This window comes from Sitophilus oryzae, unplaced genomic scaffold, assembly GCF_002938485.1.
Source record: "Sitophilus oryzae breed Bouriz unplaced genomic scaffold, Soryzae_2.0 scaffold_2014_pilon_pilon, whole genome shotgun sequence".
NCBI classification, from domain to species: Eukaryota; Metazoa; Arthropoda; class Insecta; order Coleoptera; family Curculionidae; genus Sitophilus; species Sitophilus oryzae.
The window spans coordinates 1,269,485-1,280,394 of record NW_022146741.1 but is presented as its reverse complement, the minus strand read 5'-3'; the positions used below and the strand labels follow the sequence as shown (position 1 = coordinate 1,280,394).

The window sequence follows — 10,910 nt, the reverse complement described above, 5'->3', positions numbered from 1 at the left end:
TTATAAAGGAGAGATATCCAACCATTGCATTATTTTACTCACAAATAAATGTTTTATGGTTTTTATTATAAAACAACGATTAATTTATTATACACCCCTTAACCCAAACACTCCAAGGAGGATATTTCGTGACCCCGTATTTAAAGTGGACAAGGTTTATTAGTCAATGTTTTAATTACCCAGCGTCTTTAATAAAAATCTAATGTAATTTTTCATAGAAATGATCTGACATGAAAAGCAAATTTTATCAAAAAACTTTTTGATTATCTACAAGGAGTAAACCGCTGACAAATGTCTGTATACTAATGCCAAAGTAATGCCAAAAATACAAATTAAATACCAAATTTCTCATATAATGCCCCACTAATGCCAAGCTGATTCCAATATAATACCACTAATACCACGAATAATATGTAACACATTTGTTTCACGAATTAACCTGTAACAATACTGGTAGGTACGTGCACAGATTTTTTCCTAGGTAACTTAAAAGTCGTTAAAAAGTCTAATTATATTTAAAGAAGATATAATTCCAACAAATTACATTATAAGGCCAATAATGCACAAGTAATACCATTAAAATTTTAGCGTTTTTAACTTGTGTAACATATTTCTTTAACGAATTAACCTGTAACAATAGTGGTAGGTACGCGCACAGATTTTTTCGCTAGGTAACTTATTAAGTCGTTAAACAGGCCTATAAAAGCTATAACAACATAGGTAACTAATATTTATAATTTAATTCGAGTTTTAATCTCAAATAATAAATGTTTTTACTGGTGTATTTCTGAAGTGTTCATTATTAAAAGTAGATATTCTTCAAGTTATGCGAAGTAATAAGTAATGTTTCCGGTGAGACCGCGTATATGTCACCGGATTCTGGTTAGTATAAAGACTTTTTCTATAGAAAGAGTTTTTTCTATATTTTCCTTTCAAAATAAGACTAATTTCTTCTTATTCTTTTAAATATTACAGTGTTTCTTTTTCCTAAAATGTTATACTTAATTTTCGCTTAAAATTAAAAAATCACAAATGGAGGAAAATATACGTTATTGAATAAAGTTTATACAAATCACTTTACCATAACAAAAAAGTAAAAACATGTCATGGCGGAAGATATTCAGGTGGCATTTCACACATTTATCTATTAAAATCGAGATTAAAATAATAAACTTGCGTAACATGTTATACACGAGATAGAAAGTTTCAGAATCGATTAATACGCAATACGCTACGCAGTCAACTTATTCCTATGCGCAGATGAGCGTCTTCAAGACTCTTCCTTCGGCCAGGGTCACGACGCCGCCGAAGAGGAATCGGCCTACGTTTGGCTAAACAAGCTGGATACGGTGGAGTATGATATTGGCGAGTCTGAATATTTATAAAAATTTGCAAAGTAAAATATGTTGGTAAATAACATTATAAACCAGACAGTATAAAATTTTTATACAATGGTTTATTTAGTGACATCATAACGAAATATATCTTCCTCAATTATCCTTCAAAGAATAAAAAATAACCTATAAAGAGAGTATTAGTGCTCTTAATAAATAAAAAAAAGATGAAAAATAAAAAACATCTATGCTCAGTAGCTCTCTATAAAGAAGTAAAAAATCATTTAAATCATTGCATGAACGATTCGAGGTGTAACGCGAACGTAGTCGCGGGAAAAAGCTAGTAATTTATTAAATTATTTTATTTAACTGATTAATTTTCATTGAAAAGGAATTTTTGTAATTCGCCACTATATTAGTTAAAAACTAAGAAACTCATATCAAATTTAAGTTTTGCGATTTTGACTTATACTTTTTACAAAATCTGAACACATTTTAAAAGAAAAAAGTTTTTGATAATATTTGTGTAGATTGACTACAAGTTGTATAACATAAATTTCTACGACCGGTCTACCTAGTGGTCTGCAGCATCGCCTTGTGGTGCAAACGTGGGCCTGTTAATCTGTGACGTGACGCACAACAGCTAAGAAAAAACAGAAGCGTGGCTAAGAATTTAGTAATTTAAAAAAAGTCTTTTTAGATATTAAAAGGTTTGTGTTTAAATGGGGTTTGCCTTTAACAGGTAAAGTTATATCGTAAAGTGTAACTTTCCGTAAGAATTTTATCTGTCATTGATCATGATCTGTCATCATGTTAACCTGATGTTTGTGTATGTTATTTTGTTTTTTTCTGAGGTTTTTTTGCTTTGCTTGTTTTACGGATAGGTGCGATCGCATAATTATTATTGATAATGTTATATTTAATGTTACCATTACTACTTTTTCAGTGAATCTTTAAATCTGTTGTTTTTTGTTAAGTTTGTTATTTTAAACATATGTATGTAAATACACTCATATTAACACTAATCATATTTTTACGTTTTTATTCATCATTTTCAATGCCCCCCGGTTGCATCTTTGTAAAGGACTGTGAATTTTTATTGAATAGAAGTATTTTTTATTAGAAGGTACAAAAAATTAAAAATCTAAAATTTTATTTTCATAGCTACGTTTTTATAGCCTTAGGATGCCCTCTTATGTACTAACGAATACGAAATATATAATCAATACATATTTCTTTAAATATCGAGAAATAAAATATGTTTTGGCAACACCGTACGAAATATCGCCGCGCGTAGTCCTCAAAATTTAAAATATTAGCATTTTCAGGCTTCGATTATGTTCAAAAGCGCCACCGTGTGACAAATCACTAAAGCTTCCACACGAGATTTCTTAAAACTATAATATTCTTTGGTGATATTTACCTCCAACCCCTATTTCTTATACTCCTCTATCAGCTTCCTTGCCATATATTCAAGGTCGTCGTGATCTTGGGCTAGGACTATCTGGTCGTCCGCAAAAAATAGGGTGTCCTCATTTATTAGGGGGATTCCCATTCCTCTACACTTAAGCATCCATTTTTTTAGTGCTTGTTGCAGGTATATTTTGAATAGTATAGGACATAGGCAACATCCCTGCTTGAGGCCTTTTGTAATTTTTATGCTTTCTGACAATGAGTCTCGGTATTTTTATTCTAGCTGTGGTGTTCTGGTATAAGTTCTTAACTGCTTTAAGTAGGTTGACATTTATATTAGTTATTTCCAACGTTTCCCACAATTTATTTAATGGTATGCTGTCGTAAGCCTTTTGGAGGTCTATATATAGTAAGTGTACCTTTTTTTTCTCTAAGACCTGTGTTCCACAGTAGACCTTCCCGCTCTAAAACCCGCCTGTTCTTCTATTTCTATCTCTTTATATTCGTTTTCTATTTTATTCTTTGGTATCTTTCCATATATTGTACTTAATGTACTTGTCACTGCCAAGCCTCTATAGTTTGCACAGTCTTCTCGATTTCCTTTTTTAAAAATCTTCGTGATATTGTGGTGATATATGAGATTTTAAGATCTTTTGGTACTTCTGCGCCATCTATACACATCTGGAAGAGTTTTGTTATATGTCGGTACAGATTTTCCGTCCCATATTTTATCAGTTCTCCTGGTATGTCTCCCGGGTCTGCGGATTTACCATTTTTTAAATTTTTACATGTCTCCCTTACTTCTTTAGTTGTTATTCTGAGGTTAGTCCCTTACTTCTTTAGTTGTTATTCTGAACAACAACACGTACAAATATTTAATAAAGAAAAAGACCTTGATAGTATCGTCGATATTTTTAACAACGCAAAGTCAACACCTGAAGAAATTGAAAAAGCTGGAGAGACGTTTATACTGAAACTATACAAACTTCAATCATCTCAAGGGAGCCTTAGTGAGCAAAGATACGCTTGTTGAAACTAAGATACGCTTGTTAAATAACTTATTGAAAGTTAGTTGGTCGAGCAAACAGCACGGTACTTTTATCAAAATTGCCTCCCACATCTACTGCAGCTAGGCAACATTCCCGGAGAACATATCTTCAAGTACAAATATGGCAAGAACAACCTATAAAACTCGACCAGTGGGGCTGGAAGAAAATCAACAACACACTGTCACCTTTATATACAACCGAATCGCCCGCCCCTGCTTCAGTTTTGTCATTAATAACGTCCAACTGCAAACAATATTGTGTAAAAAGATGCAGTTGCATTAAAGCCGGCATGAAATGTACAACTATGTGCGGAACCTGTCGTGGGCAAAGTTGTTCGAATACTGAGCACATTCTAGAAACTATAGACGATGACAATATGTAGATGAAAGTATGAATGTTAGTTTAGTGGAATAGGCAATGTTTTTGTTTATATTATACAGTATTATATCTGTTGCGTGTATATTTAGCACGTTAAAATATCTTGGGAGACTATAGTTACTTTAATGTTAGTATAATTTGAAAGGCGACCTGTATTTTTTTTGTACTCCACTTTTCAAACGGTTATTGCTCGAAATGCAATACCTCAGTAATCTAATAAGTGCGAAAGCTGATCACACTAAATCTTACTGTGATGCCCTTAAAGCTGACCTTGAGTCCAGGTCTGCTGAACTTTCTTCGGAGATCGACATCTTAAATGAAAAAATCATTGCTCAGGGGGTTTCAACACAGACTGTCGTTGTGAGATAATAAGTATAGATAATAGCGGTTTAATGCAGGAGATTTTCGAGCGTCAGAAGCGCATGAACAACGTCATGCTGTACAATATGGAGCTATTGCCTGATATTCCTGAAGCTACACAGGTATCCAATATTCTGCAAACGGTGACCGGTAAGCAGGTGCAAGTTAACGATGTTGTTAAATTAGGAAGGCCCAATCGTAATGGTCGCAAGTCCAGCAAGCTTGTTTTGTCAAATCACACTGATGTGGCAAATGTATTAAAACTCCGCTCTAAGTTTATTTCCTCCAAAAGAATTTACGTTGAAGCTGACCTGAGTTCCGGTCAGAGGGAAGACCTGCAGAGAGTGAAGGATGATCTGGAGCGTCGTCGATCCAATGGTGAGGCAAACCTAGTGATAAAGTTCGAACGTGGTAAACCTTTTATTGCCTCAAAAAACTAAAGGATGTCGCCTCTAGGCACCTATCCCTCTGCTGTCAGAATGTAAGAGACTTACGTACTAAAACTGATCGTTTTTTCTCTTCTGTCAGTGTGTGCGGCTTCGACATTATCACTATTACCGAAACGTGGCTCCAATCTGATATTTTCGATGCCGAATTATTTCCTGAATCATTTATTGTGTTCAGATCTGACAGACAGCTGGATAGAGTGGCTACAACCCGTCGTGGTGGAGTCCTGGTGGCAGTCCGCAGCAAGATGGAGCCGGAACGTATTAATCTAGTCGACATAACTGATACTACGCCTGTGATTGACCTAGTAGGCTGTAAGATAACTGTAAGCTATTTTGTTTTTTATTTAATTGTAATTTACGCCCCTCCTACCACCAGCGTTAATGACCTTGAAACTGTTTGTGAGGCAATTGCCTCAATTAATTTATTTATGTCAGGCCGACTCGTCGTTGTTGGCGATTTCAATGTCCCGTCCTACCACTCTCAGGTGTCCAATAACAAGAGTAGAATTCTTACCACTCTGTGAAACATTAGGCCTCACTCAGCGCAACAGTGTGACTAATCACAACGATCGTCTTCTGGATTTGGTATTTGCAAACTTCGATACTGATGTTGTCAGAAGCCATGTACCGCTTTTGCCTGAGGACCTGTATCATCCCGCCCTCGATATATCGATTCGTACCACTTTGCCTCACTTAACCGATTTGCCGGTTATCAGGAATAGTGTTCCCCACCTTAACTTCAGGAAAGCCAATTTTCCCCTGATGTATAATTCCTTGCTCGAGGCTGACTGGTCTTCTGTTCTGCAGTGCGCGGATGTCAATGCTAGTTGCGACGAACTCTATAGGATTCTAAACACTATACTTTCTGAGTCAACTCCATTCAAGCGTCCCAGGCGCCGCAGATTTCCGGTATGGTACTCTAAATTGTTAATTACCACCATTTTTAAGAAAGAAAAGGCATACCGTGACTTTAAACTCTATCGTACTAATTATCATTTCCGCAAGTACAGCTCTCTCCGCCAATTAGTAAAATCTCAAGCTCGAGAAGCCTATAAAGCTTATGTGACCCGTACAGAGGCCAACATCGCCACTGATCTCTCGTCCTTCTGGTCCTTTATTAAGGCTAAACGTGGTCAATCATTGCTGTCAGCCACTATGTACGGCCCCCTTGGTGCTTCATTTCGGGGCCCAGAGGTAATTGTATCAGCGTTTGCAAACCTTTTCCAGAGTGCGTATAGGAATACAGCTCAAGCAGACGATGTTTTTCCTTCGTTGTCCTCCTCTGATCTTGTTGATGTCTCCCCAACAATAACCGCCGACGAAGTTATCACAGCGAGTAGATCCGTTAGGAACAAAATGACTGCGGGCCCGGATGGCATTCCCAGCTTCATTGTAAAAGATTGCGCGTTTGTTCTATGCCTTCCACTATGCCACATCTTTAATTTAATTCTGAAGAATGGTTGTTTTCCGGTTGCCTGGAAATCAGCTGAAGTTCTACCGGTTCATAAAAAGGATGACCTCCAGAGAGTTGACAATTATCGGCCTATTTCCATACTCTGTAATTTTTCCAAGTTGTTTGAAATTATCGTTTATAAGTCCTTGTTCTCGCAGTGTAGATCCAGAATATCTAATGACCAACATTGTTTCTATTCTAAAAGATCATGTATTACTAATCTCTGTGCCTTGTCACACTTTGTTAGTTCAGTTCTTGATGAAAGGGGTCAGGTTGATGTGGTGTATACTGACTTCAGCAAAGCATTTGATCAAATCGATCATCGGATCTTGCTAATGATGTTAAGTAGTCAATTCAATTTTTCTGATAGACTGACAACACTCATGTCCTCATATCTCATTGATCGTCTTCAGTTTGTTGAGGTCGAGGGTTACAGCTCGGACTCATTTACTCCAACTTCCGGAGTTCCCCAGGGGTCCAATCTCGGCCCACTACTATTCAATTTATTCATAAATGACCTCTTAACAAGCATTTCCAGCTTAAAACTGGCTTATGCCGATGATCTGAAGATCTACTGGCAGATTGACGGGCATGAGGACTGTCTTTTCTTGCAAAGCAATATTGATAGAATTAACCAGTGGTGTACTCAGAATCGATTGAACCTCAGCGTCTCGAAATGCTGTGTCATGTCATATCATAGAACCCAGGTTCCCGTGCAGTTTGTTTACAGTATTGCCAACAATATACTGTCTAGAAGGACAACGTTTAGGGATCTGGGTGTCGTATTTGACGACCGACTAACCTTTATAAGTCATATTGATCAAATTGTTGCGAGTTCGTCAAGACTTCTTGGCTTTATTATTCGTAACTGTAAACTCTTCGTAGGTTCTGAACCTCTCAAGCTGCTCTATTTTTCGTTGGTCAGGTCAAGGCTGGAGTATGGATCTTTGGTATGGTGTCCAATCTATGAGTGTCATGTTGAATCCCTTGAATCAGTACAGAGGCGTTTCTTAAAGCAACTGGTGTTCAGGGAGGAGGGGGTTTACCCTGTTAGAGGTGTGGATCACATTGAGCTGTTGTCTCGGTTCGATGTGCAACCACTTTCCTTGAGAAGGATCATTCACTCAGTAACTTTCCTGTGGAAACTGCTGAATGGTCTTATAGATTCCCCAACTCTTTTGGAAACGATACCATTCCGGGTGCCACGACCTGCCTCCAGAGCGAATACCACTTTTGCGCTTCCTCGAGCCAGAACTAACGTTAGGTTTCAGGATCCGATTTTCACCATGTGTAGCAACCTTAACTCTGTCTCCGTTGACTGTGATGTGTTTGACTGCTCTGTGGGTCATTTGGTCTCACTGGTGGGTGGGGGGCATTAATGGTTAACTATTGTTTATAATAGTAATTTATAATTAATGATTTGTTATTGTTGTTATTATTATGATTGATTAATTTAGGTTTAGTTTTCTCTTATTGTAATTTTTTTTTCTTGGTTTTTGTAAATTTGATATTTAATGTTTACTAACAACCTGTTGTTAAGATTGTATTTCCTGTAAGTGGGCTCTAATTGCCTGTTGGAAATAAACGCTATTATTATTATTATTATTATTATTATTATTATTTTTTTTTTAAATTTCGCAGTTTACTGGTTATGATACAGCGCAGATCGGCCAGCATGGCAAGATGCTGCGCTATGAGCCTAATCCAGAAAGTGCCTGACAATGTTGGTGGCGCCCAGCACAACAGACTTCTGCATTTTATGGTAAGTGTTATACGGTATCGATATTATTTTTAAATTTTCTTTTAATGTTTTAGGTATCAGACCCATCGTGGATAAGATCACGGGTACGATGAAGACCGATTCCATCCGCCACATAGCTTTAACTTCTCTACGGAGCTCAGCATACTTGGTAAGTTTCTCAGTGTATTTCTGTTTTAGGTTGTGGTTGTTCGGTACTGATATATCTATCAAAAACGCTTTTTTCTCTTGCTTTAGAATAACTGTTATATCTGGTCTGTTATGCTCCATGCGTTTGTCCGTGATTATATCTTTGTCCCAATATATTTTTGCTATATCGTTCTCAACCACCGGCACGGGGACATATTTATAATAAGGGTTTTCGTTCACAGGCTTTAGATTATATAGTTTGAGCAATTCAAGGTATACAATAGTTGCCACCCTATTATGCCTTTCAAGGTACTTCGTATGAGCCAGTACAGAGCATCCCGACAATATGTGCTCTACAGTTTCAGTACATTCATTGCAGCGCCTGCAGAGGTCGTTGGACATTTGTTCTCTTAAAATGTTTTCCTGTGATTTTTCGTATTGGTAACATTGTCCTGGATACTTAACATGAAACCCTCTGTCTCTGGATATATTGTACCATTCTTAAGCCAATATAGTGAGTCTGCTCTATTAACTTCTTCTCGTTGGAGGTCATTGTAAAATCTCCCGTGCAATTCTTTCTGTGCCCAATTTTTCAACTCGTCTTTGACATTTTGATATTCTGGTTGTATCGTTGTTGACTTTAAGTTTAAGGGAGTGTAGTTATCGTCAGTGTTTACGATAGCACGGTGTAGGTTTTCAGTATGGTTATGAAAGTAGGTTCTAAGATTTTTTATCTCAGTGGCACATACATTATGTATATTTAAAATACCTCGGCCACCCAAATGCCTAGGAAGCATGAACCGATGTTTTGATGCACGTGGATGATGCATTCTATGTTTCGTTAATTGTACTCGAACATTCCTATTAAGCTCTTCGAGATCAGTTTTAGACCATGCGATAATGCCAAAAGAATATGCAAGTATAGGAATTACATACGAGTTTATAGCCTTCACTAAGTTTTTGGAGTTTAATTTAGTTCTTAAAACGGCCTTCAGTCTTGCATGAAATTGGTTCGTAAGAGTTTGCTTCATCTTTTTGTGTTCCATCTTATTTGTCTGTAGAAATCCCAGATATTTATATGGGTCCCCGTTGGTCCCCATTGCTGAAATAATCATGCCGTCGAGCTCTACTTCAGGTGCATTTACAACTTTGCCTTTATGAACATTCACTATTTGACATTTGGAAAGACCAAATGTCATACCAATATCTTGACTAATACTATGGACAACTTTCAATAGATCTTGTAGCTGAGTGTTGTTAGAGGCATATATTTTCAAGTCGTCCATGTAAAACAAATGGTTTACTGTTTCAGTTACAGTAGATGCTTTTAATTTGTATCCATGTCCTGTTTCTTTTATGGCATTAGATAGAGGATTCAATGCTATACAGAACCATAAGGCACTCAACGAATCGCCCTGGAATATTCCCCTACGTATTTTAATATCTTCTGTCTCGACGGTTCCAGCGGAGGAGCGAATAACTAGCTTGGTGTGCCATTGTGTCATTGCGTGCTTCAAGAAGGTTGAAATATTTTCATTGATTCCGTAAATTTTAAGCACGTGCATTAACCAGGTATGAGGGACAGAGTCGAATGCCTTTTGGTAATCGATGTATGCCATGTTAAGATTTCTGTTTTTCTTTCTGGAGTGTTCTAGTACTACTGCGTCTATGGCCGCCTGTTCCTTGCATCCCCTTGCTCGCTTTCTGCATCCTTTCTGCTCTGGAGTTAAGATGTTGTTCTACTCAAGGTAAGTAAATATCTTGTTTGAAATAATAGCTGAAAGTATTTTGTATAAGGTTGGTAAGCAAGTAATAGGACGGTATATTGAGGGATCATCATAGTTTTCATTCTTCGGGAGAAGGTAGGTATATCCTCTGGCCATAAATTTTGGCATTGTTTCTGGTTTTTGAAGGATGTTGTTGAAACACGTTGCCATATATTCGTGTAGCGATGAAAACTTTTTAAACCAGAAATTATGTACCCCATCCAGTCCTGGAGCTCTCCAGTTTGCAAGTGTGCTAACGGTATCTCGAATGTCCTTTTCTGAAAAAGTTACTGGATTCATTTTCTTGTCTTCGTACTTCCTCGTCTCCTCCGCAATCCATGTTTGATGTTCGTTATGTTTTGTATCCTCACCCCATATACCAGTCCAGAATTGTTGTATAGCTTCAGGGGCGGGAGCATTTCGAGGCTCGGGCTTTTTACTTTTATCAAGATCCCTATAGAACTGTCTCTCACTTTGTCTGATGCGTTTGTTGCCTATTTTGCGCTTGTGGCTTTCCGTGTATCGCTTTAATCGTTTGGTTAATGCAGCTAATCGCTGCTTAAGACTGTCAAGGTAATCGCGAATGACACTATCTTTTTGGGCAGGATTGGAGTGCGAAATCTGGTAATAGATTGCTGGTGGTAGGCTTTGAAGTATTCGCGGTTTATTATTTCCCATTGACAATTGTTGTGTTTTGCCTATTTGCTTTCTGAGGTTCTCAATCTTCCGTTTAAGACGAATCTGCCAAGGCGGTTCTCTAATATCTTGGGACTTTTCAGCCCGGGTGTTACTAGTATATATTTTCTGTCCATTACCCTCA

General features: G+C 37.3%; 1 long non-coding RNA gene across 1 annotated transcript; it reads left to right on the top strand.

Annotated features, from left to right (window-relative positions):
• Nucleotides 1-2,752: 2,752 nt before the first annotated feature.
• On the top strand, nucleotides 2,753-8,723 carry LOC115884095. The gene is made up of 3 exons (XR_004050498.1): nucleotides 2,753-5,306; nucleotides 8,078-8,198; nucleotides 8,252-8,723. It is a non-coding gene; the product is annotated as an uncharacterized LOC115884095 (long non-coding RNA).
• Nucleotides 8,724-10,910: the final 2,187 nt, after the last annotated feature.